The 17,204-nt window shown below is 48.5% G+C and overlaps 1 protein-coding gene across 2 annotated transcripts in view; it reads right to left on the bottom strand.

Moving 5' to 3' along the window:
* Positions 1-17,204, bottom strand: part of ZBTB16 (zinc finger and BTB domain containing 16) — a 197,298-nt gene that overhangs the window by 12,370 nt on the left and 167,724 nt on the right. The window lies entirely within an intron of this gene.

The following is a 17,204-nucleotide window of genomic DNA, read 5'->3' as shown; positions in this document are numbered from 1 at the left end:
AGAAAATTGAAATTGTATCAAGTATCTTTTCCGACCACAATGCTATGAGACTAGATATCAATTACAGGAAAAAAGCTGTAAAACATACAAACACATGGAAGCTAAACAATACACTACTTAATAACGAAGTGATCACTGAAGAAATCAAAGAGGAAATTAAAAAATACCTAGAAACAAATGACAATGGAGACACGACGACCCAAAACCTATGGGATGCAGCAAAAGCAGTTCTAAGAGGGAAGTTTATGGCAATACAATCACACCTTAAGAAACAGGAAATATCTCGAATAAACAACCTAACCTTGCACCTAAAGCAATTAGAGAAAGAAGAACAAAAACATCCCAAAGTTAGCAGAAGGAAAGAAATCATAAAAATCAGATCAGAAATAAATGAAAAAGAAATGAAGGAAACGATAGCAAAGATCAATAAAACTAAAAGCTGGTTCTTTGAGAAGATAAACAAAATTGATAAACCATTAGCCAGACTCATCAAGAAAAAAAGGGAGAAGACTCAAATCAATAGAATTAGAAATGAAAAAGGAGAAGTAACAACTGACACTGCAGAAATACAAAAGATCATGAGAGATTACTATAAGCAACTCTATGCCAATAAAATGGACAACCTGGAAGAAATGGACAAATTCTTAGAAATGCACAACCTGCCAAGACTGACTCAGGAAGAAATAGAAAATATGAACAGACCAATCACAAGCACTGAAATTGAAACTGTGATTAAAACTCTTCCAACAAACAAAAGCCCAGGACCAGATGGCTTCACAGGCGAATTCTATCAAGCATTTAGAGAAGAGCTAACACCTATCCTTCTCAAACTCTTCCAAAATATAGCAGAGGGAGGAACACTCCCAAACTCATTCTACGAGGCCACCATCACCTTGATACCAAAACCAGACAAGGATGTCACAAAGAAAGAAAACTACAGGCCAATATCACTGATGAACATAGATGCAAAAATCCTCAACAAAATACTAGCAAACAGAATCCAACAGCACATTAAAAGGATCATACACCATGATCAAGTGGGGTTTATTCCAGGAATGCAAGGATTCTTCAATATACGCAAATCAATCAATGTGATACACCATATTAACAAGTTGAAGGAGAAAAACCATATGATCATCTCAATAGATGCAGAGAAAGCTTTTGACAAAATTCAACACCCATTTATGATAAAAACCCTGCAGAAAGTAGGCATAGAGGGAACTTTCCTCAACATAATAAAGGCCATATATGACAAACCCACAGCCAGCATCGTCCTCAATGGTGAAAAACTGAAACCATTTCCACTAAGATCAGGAACAAGACAAGGTTGCCCACTCTCACCACTCTTATTCAACATAGTTTTGGAAGTTTTAGCCACAGCAATCAGAGAAGAAAAGGAAATAAAAGGAATCCAAATGGGAAAAGAAGAAGTAAAGCTGTCACTGTTTGCAGATGACATGATACTATACATAGAGAATCCTAAAGATGCTACCAGAAAACTACTAGAGCTAATCAATGAATTTGGTAAAGTTGCAGGATACAAAATTAATGCACAGAAATCTCTGGCATTCCTATATACTAATGATGAAAAATCTGAAAGTGAAATCAAGGAAACACTCCCATTTACCATTGCAACAAAAAGAATAAAATATCTAGGAATAAACCTACCTAAGGAGACAAAAGACCTGTATGCAGAAAATTATAAGACACTGATGAAAGAAATTAAAGATGATACAAATAGATGGAGAGATGTACCATGTTCTTGGATTGGAAGAATCAACATTGTGAAAATGACTCTACTACCCAAAGCAATCTACAGATTCAATGCAATACCTATCAAACTACCAATGGCATTTTTCACAGAACTAGAACAAAAAATTTCACAATTTGTATGGAAACACAAAAGACCCCGAATAGCCAAAGCAATCTTGAGAACAAAAAATGGAGCTGGAGGAATCAGGCTCCCTGACTTCAGACTATACTACAAAGCTACAGTAATCAAGACAGTATGGTACTGGCACAAAAACAGAAAGATAGATCAATGGAACAGGATAGAAAGCCCAGAGATAAACCCACGGACATATGGTCACCTTATCTTTGATAAAGGAGGCAGGAATGTACAGTGGAGAAAGGACAGTCTCTTCAATAAGTGGTGCTGGGAAAACTGGACAGGGACATGTAAAAGTATGAGATTAGATCACTCCCTAACACCATACACAAAAATTAGCTCAAAATGGATTAAAGACCTAAATGTAAGGCCAGACACTATCAAACTCCTAGAGGAAAACATAGGCAGAACACTCTATGACATAAATCACAGCAAGATCCTTTCTGACCCATCTCCTAGAGAAATGGAAATAAAGACAAAAATAAACACATGGGACCTAATGAAACTTAAAAGCTTTTGCACAGCAAAGGAAACCATAAACAAGACCAAAAGACAACCCTCAGAATGGGAGAAAATATTTGCAAATGAAGCAACTGACAAAGGATTAATCTCCAAAATTTATAAGCAGCTCATGCAGCTCAATAGCAAAAAAACAAACAACCCAATCCAAAAATGGGCAGAAGACCTAAATAGACATTTCTCCACAGAAGATATACAGACAGCCAACAAACACATGAAAGGATGCTCAACATCTTTACTCATTAGAGAAATGCAAATCAAAACTACAATGAGATATCATCTCACACCAGTCAGAATGGCCATCATCAAAAAATCTAGAAACAATAAATGCTGGAGAGGGTGTGGAAAAAAGGGAACACTCTTGCACTGCTGGTGGGAATGTGAATTGGTACAGCCACTATGGAGAACAGTATGGAGGTTCCTTAAAAAACTACAAATAGATCTACCATATGACCCAGCAATCCCACTACTGGGCATATACCCTGAGAAAACCATAATTCAAAAAGAGACATGTACCAAAATGTTCATAGCAGCCCTATTTACAATAGCCCGGAGATGGAAACAACCTAAGTGTCCATCATCGGATGAATGGATAAAGAAGATGTGGCACATATATACAATGGAATATTACTCAGCCATAAAAAGAAATGAAATTGAGCTATTTGTAATGAGGTGGATGGACTTAGAGTCTGTCATACAGAGTGAAGTAAGTCAGAAAGAGAAAGACAAATACTGTATGCTGACACATATATATGGAATTTAAGAAAAAAATGTCATCAAGAACATAGGGGTAAGACAGGAATAAAGACACAGACCTACTAGAGCATGGACTTGAGGATATGGGGAGGGGGAAGGGTAAGCTGTGACAAAGTGAAAGAGCAGCATGGACATATATACACTACCAAACGTAAGGTAGAGAGCTAGTGGGAAGCAGCCGCATAGCACAGGGAGATCAGCTCGGTTCTTTGTGACCGCCTGGAGGGGTGGGATAGGGAGGGTGGGAGGGAGACGCAAAAGGGAGGGGATATGGGAACATATGTATATGTATAACTGATTAAATTTGTAAAATAAAAAAAAATTAAAAAAAAAAATAAAAAAAAAAAAATAATAATAAAAAAAAAAAAAAAAAAAAAAGAAGGACAGCACGGAGAGCCTGTGGCCTCCGGGGTCCATCAACAGAGATAGCAAATGGAAGGCCCGTTCTGGACAACTCAAGTCCCATTCATGGCTGGGTTTGCAATGAATGGACTGGCGGGAAGGCAAAGACGGCCTCTCATTCCCCCCAGCCCCCCACCCCTCACAGCACCTTCAGCCACGCTCATCACACCTGCAGACAGACATCGCCTGCATCCAGGTCCAGGGAAGGCTGAGCAGGGGAGGTGGAACATCAGCAAATTTGCTCCTGGACTCAAGGAGCAGAAGGGAAGGGGAACTACGACAGGCCGTGTGCTAGGTGCTTTATCTATGCTGTCATCTCATTTAAAACGTGCAAGGCAGGATCCTCGTGCCCCTTTTTACAAGTGGGAAAACAGAGTGATTAAGTAACTTGCCTAAGGTCACACAGTTAGAAAGCAGCAGAGCTGGGATTGTTAAATGCTTCAGTATGTCTGATTTCAGAAACCACAGAGCTGGGCTCATGTCTACCTCTGGATCTGCCACCTGTCTGCATGGGCTTCTCTGGGAAGAGGCACAATAATGACACCAGCGAGGCGGCTCCAACCCAGCTGGTTCAGGAGCCCCAGTGCATGCAGGGCCCACCCTAGCAACAGCTGGAGAACCTGGGTCAGGAGGCGTGCAGTGGAAGCCGAGTCACAAGGTAAAGCTCTCTGAAGCCTTCCTACTCCACTGGGAGCCAGCAAGACCTCTGCAAGGTACTGGGGTGCTGGCTCCACTTGATTGAGTGGGCACACTGATGGCAGCGGTCTGCCCAGTAGAAGCAGATGACGGCTGACAGTGAGTCCTCAAAGCCCAGTCTGGCCTGGCCAGCATGCCCCAGAGTGGAGTCCGTCTGCAACATGTCCTGTGACACGGCATGTTGTGGCTGCTTCATCCTGAGGGCCCCCAGCACCAGCCCCCTCTCTGGCCCTAACCTCACGCCACACAGAGTCCTGATGAAGCCAGACATCAAACATCTGCCCTTTATCAGTAAGATGGAGCAGGTTTCCTGGGCAAACCATGCCCTTTAAGAGCCCAGGTTTCTCCTTATGCATCCTCCGAAATCCTCAGTGTGGAAGGAGTCTGCGTCAGAGGGAACATGAATGAAATTCCCAGTAGGACACCCGGGCCTAAAAAGCCAGGCCCAGGGACTTCCCTGGTGGTCCAATGGTTAGGACTCCATGCTTCCAGTGCAGGGGGTGTGGGTTCAATCCCTGGTTGGGGAACTAAGATTCCCACATGCCTTGTGGGAAGAATGGAAGGGAGGGAGGGAGGGAGGGAAGGAGGGAGGGAGGAGAGAAAGAAAGGAAGGAAGGAGGGAAGGAAGGAAAGAAAGAAGGAGGGAAGGGAAGGGAAAGAAAGAAAGAAGGAAAGAAGGAAGGAAGGAAGAAAAAGAGAGAGAGAGAGAAAGAAAGAAAAAGGAAATTGCATATACGTTTTAAAAAAAAACGCCAGGCCCAGAGGAGCTCTGAGGGTCAGTACTACTGCAGGGCAGACTGAGAGCCTTGCAACCTCACCCCTCCCCATCTCCCCAGGGCCCCAGAGCTGCCCCACTATGTGGTTCCTTCTTCTCAGGAATGCCTGCACCCATTTCGTGTCCATTCAGCTGACTCGGTGAATACCACCTAGCGTAGGCACTGTGCTCGGTGACAAGAGGGAGGCTGAGATCAACCAGAGAAATAGGGTCCCAGATTAGTGGGGGACACAGACAAGGCAACAACCTGCCAGAGGATAAGACAGGCTGATGCCAAGAGGGCTTCGGAGATTCTGAGTTAGGTTTTAAGAAATGAAGTGGACTGAGAAGCCAAGGACCAGAGCGGGGCACGGGAGCCAGGCTAGAAACCCCGCAAGCAAATTTCAGAGCAGGCAGGGGCTGAGGACAGACCCTGAGGATGAAGATGAGCAGGGAAGGTTATGGGGGTTTGGATGGCAGAGGGCCATATCACCTGGTGGGTCAGATTAGATTTCATTCCACAGGCGATGCGGTGCCACGAAAAGAGGGGCTGGGGTGCTAGCATGATCCAACCAGTATGTAAGGGCAATGCCCCTGGGGGTTGCAAGGGCACCAACAGCAGTGGCAAGTGGCTGAAAGCAGGGAGGAACATGACGGCTTCTGTGCTACCACTGGAGGAGAGTGGGGACCAGTCTAGGGTAGGGGCTGGGAGGACAGGAGGAGGACCAGAGAAGTGGAATCCAGGGCAGTGGCAAGACAGGACCCTCAGCCTGGGCTCGAGTCAGGGAGCGTGATGCATTTGAAGTCCTGGACGCCAGCTCTGTACCTTGGTGACAAGTTTAAAGTTCTGCAGTGACCACCTGGAAAGGAAATGCTACAGTGTCCCTACAGTGGTCTCTCTCCCCTTCCTGGGACATCCCACAGGGCACAGGCACTCTCCCTGGCCACCGAGACACTGCCCCAGGCTCAGAGATGAAGAGACGGGGGCTCTGAGACCCCACATCCACTCTCCATTCTTCTGTTTGGAGATGAGCAGCCGAGAAGATGGAAAAATATTTTTAAAGGAAAAAGGAAAGAGCAGGGGGAGACACAATAAAAGCTATTGGTGCATGCGAGTTAAAAATCTAGAGACGAGGGGGCTTCCCTGGTGGCGCAGTGGTTGAGAGTCCGCCTGCCGATGCAGGGGAGGCGGGTTCGTGCCCCGGTCCGGGAAGATCCCACGTGCCGCGGAGCGGCTGGGCCCGTGAGCCATGGCCGCTGGGCCTGCGCGTCCGGAGCCTGTGCTCCGCAGCGGGAGAGGCCACAACAGTGAGAGGCCCACATACCGCAAAAAAAAAAAAAAAAAAATCTAGAGACGAGATTTGAGTTATTAAACAATTTGCCGCAGTCTCTGCCTAGCTGATTGTTCGCACGTATGATGAGTCAGGGCAGATTCTATTACACTGGGAGATTAAGCAAATAAATGCTAGCTTTCGGAAACACATTAAAATGTGGGGCTATGGAAATAAAATTATCTAGAAAATTGTATTAGCAATTCATTAGCTGCAGTGAGATGTTTGCCGAGGCGAGGGGGTCCGGCAGTGCTAGCACTCTGTTCCCTTCAACGCCTGAGCCCCTGAGATGCTCACGGCTCCTTCCTCTGCTGTGGGGAGACCTCATGCCTGATACCACTGGGGAGAGGGAAGGAGCCTCCACTGATTGCAAAAGACATTCAGAAATCAGATGGCCAGCGTGCCACAAGGGAGAGCAAAGAAGCACATGGGGCCTGGCTCTGCCACTTACTTGCCTTGTGACCCGGAGCAAGTTGCTGAACTTCTCTGGACCAGCGTTGGCCCGTCGTTTGCCACGTTGCTTGTGGTTGTTGAGAGCATCCAATGAGATACCCGAGTGAAAAAGCTTTTTAGCTATGAAGCGGTAGCAAAGCCAACACCAGCCCAGACGATGCCTTTGTCTGAATTAGAAAATCATGCCTCTTCCTCTGGGCAGACACAGATCCTCGCCTGGGCACACAGCTCTGCAAGCAAAGATGGCTGGACTCCAGCCTCCATTTCTCCCTCGGCCGGGCACCCTCCTGCAGTGAACAACCTGGACACAGATCATGGCCGCCCTGCACAATACACAAGCCTAAGTTGTTTTCTCGACTCTGGGTTGCTTCTTCCAGGGAACTGACCCTAGAGAAGGCATCTTGGATGAGTGACACCATTTAGCACTCAGTGCCAAGAACACCTTCTTCCTCTGAGCCCTCAGGATTCCAGCACAATCATTAAACCCTTTGTTGTACTCATTTTTGACATTCAGCTCTGTCTAGTAGGTGGTGAGCCCTCCAAAACAGGGACTATTTTCTTCACTGTTATATCCCCCAAGATAAAGCACAGGGCCTGGCATACAGTAGGTGCTCAATAACTGCATGTCGCATTCAAGAATAAAGAAGGAGCTGAGGGACAATCACAAAGGACAAAGGGGGCAAACAGGGTGGGGAAGGTCATGGTACAGAGCGATGGATGGCTAGAGCTGGGGGAAGCCCAGACCAAATGCAGCCATTCCAGGAGCTTCCCACAGGGCTCTCCTTGGACTTTAGTAATGCCCAGTAACCCCCAGACAGCTGACCTCTTTGGGGCCTCTCTTGTCTGTCTGGTGGGCTGAACAGGACTCCCCGGTTCTGGCTCTGTGTCTGAGCTCTGTTGCTCAGAAGCGAAGACCCAGCCCCTAGAAGAAGGACCAGTTTTACCACGCCATGCAGTGAAACAGAAGACCCTGGTTCTAGCCCGCCGGTGCAGCCCGTCCCGGCTCTGTGACTCTGAGCCAGGTAGCGGCTGCCCTTGGCCTCATTTCTTCATCTAGGAGATGGCATTCATGAGTAAGCTGCCCTTTCCAATACCAACTTCATAGTGCTGTTAGCAGGCAACTGGCAAACGTTACTGAGTATGTAAACCCTACAAATGTACTGTGTTCAATCAATCTGTAAATTTCAGTGTAAATTAGATACATCAATTAGCCTTGGCCCAGAGAAATAATTCATCAGGTCAAAGCACAGCACTTCCTCTGCTCTTCTGAAGAATGAACGGGGCTGTGTTAGGCTGGACCCCAAGCGTGTCTGCCTGAAGGGAATTTGCACTAGAAAGGGGGAATGGGTGTGGCAGGGTTGATGGAGAGAGGTCCTAGGTAACAGTGCAGAAGGGCCATGCAAATATCTGTACCCTCACTTGCATCAGTTCTATCTGGAGATGGCGACCCCACCATACCCACCTTCCACCCCCAAGGGCAGCACAGCCAATCTTGGCTGCAGGGCATGTACGACTCACAGATTCCCAATTTAAAACAAGTTTAATTTTAGCCAAAAAATGGGAGAAAGCCAAGGCTAGGGCGGAACGGGAGGCAGGAGGGGTGACACAAACCCAGGGTATTTATTTCACCCAGGTGATGACTGGGTCTGAAATTATGAGACACAAAAACCCTCATGTTGACACCTGTGCCATTTCCATACCAATTAGCTCTTTAATAGAAAGGAAGGAAAAGGATCAGAGGGGTACACAGCCAGAGAAGATGTTCAGGTGCTACACCTTCTTGGAGCAAGGTTCTTATTATAGACATAAGCAGTTTCTTAATCAAAAGAGCAGAGGGATCTAAATATACTCGGGCTTTTTTTTTTTTTTTGGTAAGCCGGCCGTGACTGTTACATGTGTGTGCAAGTGTGTAAGTGTGTCCTTGCACATGGACCAAGGATGGGCTTCTCACGTCCAATTCCACCCAACCTCACCCAAGAAAGGAAGAGCTGCTTCCCCGCCCCCCTGCAACTTCTTCTCTCCAGAGAAAGAAAATATCATATTTAGGAGGTGTGAAAACCATGACTTAAACTGGAACCACCTGCCCCCTCCAAATCCTCAGACATGACTTGCTACTTCCTCTGACCCTCAGGATTACTCTTTCCTAAGACACCATTTCCAGTCCTGGGAAGCCTTGCAACCAACCACACACCAAAACTGTCACAGAAACTGCCACCTCTTCCTCTTCCCCGTCTTTCTCTTCCTTCCCCCCAGGTCATTGCTAAAAAAGTGGTAGAGCTGCATCATCCACTGTGCAGGAGGAAAAGACAGAGACAAGCAGCCCAGGGCTGACTCACACCGAAGGCAGGAAGGCTCTGTCTGCAACTCAAGAGGCTGGAGGTGGTGGGGAAGGGGGGACAGGACAGGGAGCAGACGAAAGCAAGCAAAAGCTCAGCTCATGACATTGGCAGGGGTGCCTCCCTTTTCACTCCTCCTGTGCCATCACTTAGGGCTTGGCTCCTTTGCAAGGGATCTACTGAAGAAAGCGTCAAACGATCCCTCTCTAGCTCTCCTCCTGGGCATAAGTTGCAGCATCATTCAGGATAAGTCCTGAACTCCCAGCCTTCCTCAGAAGGCTAGCTACATGCACAAAGAGGGCCCAGTCTACCCAGCCCAAGAAAATGTCAGCCCACTGACTGCGCACCCCACCCCGGGAATGACAGCTGCTGGAGAGTGGTAGACAAGTCCCACTGTTTACTGCCTACAGCCTCTCTCCCAGGAAGGGTAGAGAAGGCTGAGAAAACATCTTTGCAAGGCTCGCCTCAAACCAAATTAGCCACAAGTCTGTGCTCCAGTGCTTGTCTCCTACATATAGTCACCTACTGCTGGAGCACTTTTAATCGTCTGCTCAGTTACTCTTCCCAAACCAATCCAGGAGCTAAAAACCTTAGCATCTAGCCTTCTTGTCAATTTCAGTCTTGTCAATTACCATCTCCTTATCCAGGCCTCCCTACCCCTTTTCCCCTTCTTTCTTATCTGCTTAGAATCTTGGAAGGCACCCATATATCAATATAACCTTCCATTTCCACAAGGGAAAGGGGGAATGTTAGGGTTTTACATCAGTAGTCCAGGGAGCAGAGAGTTCTCAATGAATAAACAAATGGGGGGGATCCGGAGCAGCTGATTCAAATTTGTTTTAAAACTAAGCCATGTCTCAGAGCACGCACCTGTGCATGTATACGCACCTGTGTGCACGCGTGCGCGCGCGCGCGCGCACACACACACACACACTTGCTTACACAGCCCTCTCAGTCTCTTGGGGAATGTGGCCACAGCCTCAGGCGGCAGCAGCTAGCAATGCTGGGTCCCAGAAACTGTGTATTTGTTTAGCAGTGCGCTGCAGACACAAGTGCATTTCATTACTCGGCACCTCCAGCTACAGTAAACAAATTTGTCAGCTCACTAGCTCATTAAGGTGCACCCCGGACACGGGGGATTTATTGAGACCTGCACAATAAAAGTAACCTGAATGGATGTACTAATTTTGTCAATCACTCCAACAAACGAGCCAAAGAGGGGGAGAAACTGGAGGAAGGGGACAAGAGCACGGGTGGCAAAGAAAGGAAGAGGTAAAAAGGAAGAAGAAAGTTGAGTTTGGTTTGCAAGAGAGGGTTAACGGGTTAAGATGGGGCCAGATCTGTGCTTTGCTGCCTGGTTACATGACGGCCTCCCCGTTCCATCTACCTCACACCGGGCCACCCTGTCCAGGGTGCATGGGTCCCCTGGTGGGACGGTGTCAAGGGCAAACTCAATGGCAAGGTGTCAAACCAAGTCCCGGATCCCTGGCATCAGAGAGGGAACTAAGGATTCGAGGACGCAGAGCCCCCCTGCAGGAAGCAGCAGCCTCCACGTCATTAGAGACTCGTTGTCTCTCCTGGAGTCTCCCAGCCATACCACAGCCCCTTCTCAGCCCAGCTCCCGGACCCTTCCAGCCATTCCGGAATGAATCCAAACGTCCACCACAAGGGCCGAGGGAGGAAAAAGGGAAGGGAGACGGTGTGTGCGTGTAGTGGGGGGTTTGGGGTGGAGAGTAAATCCGGAGAGGTATGCAGCCCTCTGGTCTGTAACTTTCAAAATGACAGCAGGACTGGGGCAAAGGTCACGGGGTCCAAGGCCTTAAGCACCTCCGCCAGCTGTGGCAGTGGGGCCCAGAGCCCGCAGGACGCCTGCCCGTATAAATCAGCCGTAAGCAGCACCCGCTGGGGGCGAGGACAATGGGCCCACACGGGGGTGGGAGGCAAGACAATGGGGCCCGGCCAGTGCGCAGGCCCGGAACAAATGTGCCCTGGCACCACGGAGGCCCCCATTTGTGAAACTAATTGGCCCACGATTGAAAAATTGGACCAACTTCAACGGCCCTGAGTGGAGAGGGGTGGCCCGCGGTCCCTTAACCTAGCCCGGCTCTGCAGAGCCTGCCCGGACCAGCCCTGGGGGTCTGAAATGGAAACGGCTCTCAGGCACTGCCCACTCTGGCAGTGGGAGATGGGACCTTTGAGATGGGGCCACCTGGAAGAGGAGGGGTGGTGGAGGGCCGGTGGGCCTCTTGCTGCCTTGAAGGACCGGTACCCAGTTTCTCCTCCCAAGAGGCAGAGAAGGACTGAGTTCCTCAGTTTCTCTACACTGCTTGTTCTGTAGGACTAAAGCTCAAAAGAGAGAGGCAGGTACCTGTCTACCCCGAGGGGTCTTGAAACCAAACGGCTCCCAGCTTTCTTCCTTTGGGGGTAGGTGGGTGCAAATAAACACAGAACTACAATGGGTTCCTTCCTCAATCCGGCCTCCCTGGCATGTGTTCAGCTCCGTGCCCTTGGCCTACAACCACTGTGGGAAGCCTGCAGCTCTCTGCAAGGCTGCATGAGAGCTGGCCTTTAAGAAGCTGGTCCTGAGACTTCTGGGAAAGAAGCCCTGGAATGTGTGATGGGAAGTCAGTATGGTGTGTGAAAGGACAGGCCAGGGTAATCGTCCCGGCATTGTCCTCTTGCCCTACTCTTTCCTGTGACTTCTCACTATTGGCTTCCACTTGAAGAGGACTGGAAGAGTAGAAAGCACTGGAGTCTTCAGCCGGAAGGCCTGTCCTCAAGTCCTGGCTCAATGGCTAACTTGCTGTGCACTCTCAGGTAGGTTACTGGACTTCTCTGGGCCTCAGTATCCTCAACAGAAAAATGAAGGTGGAAGTAAATGATCTTAAAAGGTTCCCCCCATTCTAACAGTCAATAATTCTAGGGCTATTTGAAGAGGATGCTGGAAGACTGAAAGGTCTTTCTCCCACGGATATGCACTTCAGGCATCTCTCCTTCAAAATCTCACTTGACAGCCTTCTTTTAGTTAAAGAGAATCTCAGGGCTCCACTGGGAACCACTGTCTTTGGCTCACAGAGGGACAGTCCCAGGAGAGACACAGAAGAGATCTAAGCTTGACTGATCATTTGCTTTGGCCGATCCAGGTCTCTTCCTCTGAACCCTCAAGCGGCCCTGAGAGATGGGGTGCTTAGAAAGATAGAGAAAGCAAGACTCGAGAGAACCTGCTATGTCCTTTCTCTCAAGGGGCCACCAGTTACCAGCTAGTACCTCCTAGAACTGGCCATACACCCGGAAGGGCAATTCTTTTTTTTTTTTTTTTTTTTTTACTTATTTTTGGCTGCGTTGGGTCTTCGTTGCTGCACACGGGCTTTCTCTAGTTGTGGCGAGTGGGGGCTACTCTTCGTTGCAGTGAGCAGGCTTCTCATTGTGGTGGCTTCTCTTGTTGCGGATCACAGGCTCCAGGCGTGCGGGCTTCAGTAGTTGCAGCACATGGGCTCAGTAGTTGTGGCTCACTGGCTCAGTAGTTGTGGCTCGTGGACTCTAGAGCACAGGCTCAGTAGTTGTGGCGCATGGGCTTAGTTGCTCCGCAGCGTGTGGGGATCTTCCCGGACCAGGGCTCGAACCTGTGTCCCCTACATTGGCAGGGGGATTCTTAACCATTGTACCGCCAAAGAAGTCCCAGAAGGGCAATTCTTGAGTCACTGGGTCTGAGGGTACCTGCCTGCCTCTCTGTGCTGGGCAAGGGCCAGGTGATGGGGTGGGGAGAGAGGAGCAGGGGCTTTCTCTCCCCTGCCCCCAGCACCAGGATGACAGAAAAACCAACCAAGATGATGGGTCGGAGAACCAGACCCCCTGAATCCAGCGGCCTCATTTCCTTAGCACGTTGCCCAACACACAGTAGGCACTTCAGTTTTGAGCAGTGTGTCCAAAGCATCACGAGAGGGCACTGAGGTTCCTCCTGAAGATGAGACCCAATTTCCTTATTGTACAATAACTTATTACCAGGCCTCTCCCTCTCTCGTCTTCTTTAAATGTACAAGACATTGTCAATAGAGAGGTCATCTCCCTAGATCCAGGCATCCCCAAAGGCATCCTGAGGTGCCTGGACAGGAACTGGAGCCCAGGAGAGGGATCACTGGAAAAAAGATAGCAACTCAGCTGGGGTCCTATCTAAAATGTCCTGTAAACCCCAATGTATTTCAGAGATGAGGAGAAGGAGGCCCACGTAGAAGAGAAGGGACGGACAAGGAGACAGGCAGACCTTTGCAAGACAAAGACCCAGAAACAGGATGGGGTGGGGAGGGGAGCAGGGGCTGGGGGAGACAGAAATTCAAAATAAAATGAAATACTGCTTGTTTCAGAGCCATTTAAATATCAGACAAACATTGGGCACTGGAAAGAAAAACTACCCCATATAAATAAACAAAAACAAACTAAAAAAAGAGAAGGATATATTCATTTTACTGACATTTTAACGGTTCCTCTCCTTCCCCGCCCCGCCCCCCGCCAGAAGATGATTACAAATTAAGCAGCATTTAAATGCTTTTTACTGTCGACAATTAAAAGGAGGGCTGTGAGCCTGAGAGTGTGGTGGCCATTCATTCCCACGGTAACCAGGCTATCTGAGGCACCTCCAGGCCTACCCGTACTGTACCGCACACAATGGCCAAAGAGGGAAAAGTCCACACACCATGAATTCTGCAGGACGTTCAGAAGCAAATTAAAATATAAAAAGCTCCTGGCACAAAGATAGATACCAAGAGTGAAGCCTGGGCAGGCAGGTCAAGCTCGTGGAGTTAAAGTCTTAGCAACGGAGAGTTTAAGCACAGCCTGATTACACCTTATTCAGGGCTGCCTTGCATTTGGTTTATGTAGAGTGTGTGTGTGTGTGTGTGTGTGTGTGTGTGTTTTACAGGAAGGATGGAGGGACAGAGAAATAAACAATTAAGAGAGCCCAGGAGCTCTATGCAAGACCCCAGACTCCAGACCCCAGGGAATGGGTAGAGAGGACACACCAGATGCCCCAACCTGGGCTTCACAGTGGGCACTGGTCCACCCTTCCAGTGCCTGAGCCATGGTCTTCTCTGCTGGACCACAGGTAGGAACCAGGTGATCTGAATTTCACTCTGGTGAGAGGAAAGGATTTCATTCCAGGGTGGACCCAAGAACAAATTTTAAGTTTCCAGAAACCGACTCTTTCATTGCCCACACTAACCCACCCAGCCAATACCGCCAATATTCATGTCTTTCTGAAAGGCTAAACCCGACTCCATGTTGGGTCTCAGCAAATTTTATGGCTAGAGCTCTGTGTTAGCCAACTTAAAATGGATTCTAAGAACCCATATCATCACAGGGACCTTTTAGAATAATGAAAACTCACCCCCAGGATAAAGGGGAGAAAAGCAAGGATTAAAAAAGAAAAGGAGTGTGGCGTGGGGAATATGGGCTGTAGCCACCAATTTCCTTTTCAGTCCTTCGGAGACGAAGATGGAAAGCAACAGAAGTGAGCTGGCTACCAGGTGGAGGGCGAGAGGAGGCTGGATTTGGAAGAAGCTGGGTACATTTCTGTGCCCTAAGTTTAATATGCAGGAGGGGTGACACAGAAATAAAAGAGACACGTCCCCTTTAAAAGGAAATATAATTTACAGTGTGCAGCCAGGCGGCCCATAGTTTCAATCTCGTTTACTATAGAGAAAACTCTGCTAGCTGTTCTCTATCCCACAAATCCGATTTAATCAGACAAGCCAGCCAGCGTGGCTTGGAGTAAAAACGGATAATTAGTAAACAGAGAGCTACTCCAGTGCTTCATTGGCATTCGAGTTGGGCTACTGTGTCGCATTTAAAATGCAGTCTGATGAAGTTTACAAAATCAAACCATTTGTTACTCCTATTGAAGAGGCTTCAGGCCACTTGCAATTAAATTGGAATTAGTGCTCAGAATGAGACACAGCAAATTCATACTAAAAAGGGATCTGACTTTGAGACATTTGACTTCACTTCAACAGTTTCTGTGTGAGTGTGTGTGGGTGGGTGTTACTAAAAGACTCCTCACTCGCCCCGACTCTGCAGGGCTCCCCAACTCATGAGCTTGCCCCTGACAACCTGCTATGCTCTGGGCTGGCTTCGGGGAATGGGGCAAGGGTGGGGGGAGGGGACAGACAGCTGACACTGGGGATCCAGGCCCTGCATTCACACCGGGAGGATACTGTACTAGGGAAAATGTGTCCACAAAGGACCATATGGCTCCCTTCTGCATTGAACCTTCGGACAAGGGGTGGAAAGGGGGCGGGGAAGCTGCCAGAAGGCACACTTCCAGGGGGCACCAGCCCCGCCCACCTCAGACAGCAGGCTGGCAGCTTGGGGAGAATGGGGGCACCTTCCCCACCCACCCCCCGCATCGGCTGGGTTCCTGTGATGCTCCTGCCTGCCCTCCCGCAAAGCCCCGTGCACAGGGAGGGTTTCTGTCACCATGTCCTACTTATGAAAACACTCCTGGTCCAGGGCACTGCCCTTCTAGGCAGAAAAGGTAGGGCAAACTGTCTTGGCAGGGCCTCTTAACCTTGAGGCCATGAAACCCCCAAGCAATCCAGGGATAGAATTCAGGAGGTTGGAAAACTCGGAGGGTAAAAATATTACATGTTTATTTTTACCAACCTCTAACTGAAATTTAGCAGTTCCTTCAATGGGGAATGAAAGCAACAAAGCAGTCAGATGAGCTGTACCTGTGACTTGGTCAACCACAGACAGCTAGACATTTTCATACCACATTGGAAGAAATGTTGAAGTTACCTCAAAATATTTATGCAAACTGTAGGTAGCTGACCACTGCTTGAGCCTGTTAACAGGGTAACAAAGAATCACACATATACTGTATTACAATGGTTTAAAAATATTTTGCTATCTGTATTTAAATTTTCCATTTGTAATCTTACATACTTCACCTTATGCCTCTAAAGACATTATTCTGAGGAGGGGTTCATAGGTTTCACCAGATTTCCCAAGGGGCCCATGGCACAAAATGTTAAGAATTCCTGGTCTAGGGGCTCGGGGGAGGGAGGCGGAGTTATTGTTCAATGCAGACACAGTTTCAGTTTGGGAAGATGGAAAAGTTCTGTGGGAGGATGGTGGTGACAGTTACACAACGTGATGGTACTTAATGCCACTGAACTGTACTCTTACAAATGGTTAAAATGGGGCTCCCCTGGTGGTGCAGTGGTTGAGAGTCCGCCTGCCGATGCTGGGGACATGGGTTCGTGCCCCGGTCCGGGAGGATCCCACATGCTGCGGAGCGGCTGGGCCCGTGAGCCATGGGTGCTGGGCCTGCGCGTCCGGAGCCTGTGCTCCGCAACGGGAGAGGCCACAGCGGTGAGAGGCCTGCGTACCACAAAAAAAAAAAAAAAAAAAGGTAAATTCTATGTTATATATATTTTACCCAAGTAACAAAAAGAATCCTTAGTCCCAGCTGGTCAAAAGTTACTCGTACTTTTACAATCCCTCTGCTGCCCAGAAGTACAGAGGCTAAAATCCAGTTTCATTCCTTCTAAATGTTTCTCTCTGCTGTTTGGAGGAGAACTGAAGCTCAGGCTCCGAGGAAGCAGGGAGTCATCCTGCACGGGTCCTGGAAAAGGCACGGCAGGAGGTCCAGGCTCACTGCTCAGCTCTGTGGCCACCAACTAGCCTTGGTGGAGTTGCTTCAAGTTCAAGGTTTACCATCTCCCTCTCCCCATCAGAACAAAAGCTGCTTGAGAGCAGGGGCCTCATTTCTCTTATACATTCCTGTGTCTCTTGGACCTGGCAGGTGTTTGATGAATCTTTACTGGATGGAGGGAAGGACGCACGGGCAGATGAAGGATTAAACAAATGAATTTTCTCTCTCTGGCCCTCAATCTCATCTGTGACATAAGAGGATAGGCTCTGTGATCCTTTAAAGCTCCTACAGGCCCCACGGGGTTCCATCTGCTCACCACCTCCCCTACCTATTGCCCACACTTTTCCCTCCAGAGCGCAGCCCTCGGAAGTAGATAGCAGGTGGTGCATGTGTACACAGGTGGGGGACGGGCTGCGGCAGG

The sequence above is a fragment of the Mesoplodon densirostris genome, chromosome 7, assembly GCF_025265405.1.
Source record: "Mesoplodon densirostris isolate mMesDen1 chromosome 7, mMesDen1 primary haplotype, whole genome shotgun sequence".
In the NCBI taxonomy this organism is placed as follows: Eukaryota; Metazoa; Chordata; class Mammalia; order Artiodactyla; family Ziphiidae; genus Mesoplodon; species Mesoplodon densirostris.
The sequence above is the reverse complement of the archived record's forward strand: the minus strand, read 5'-3'. Positions and strand labels throughout refer to the sequence as shown.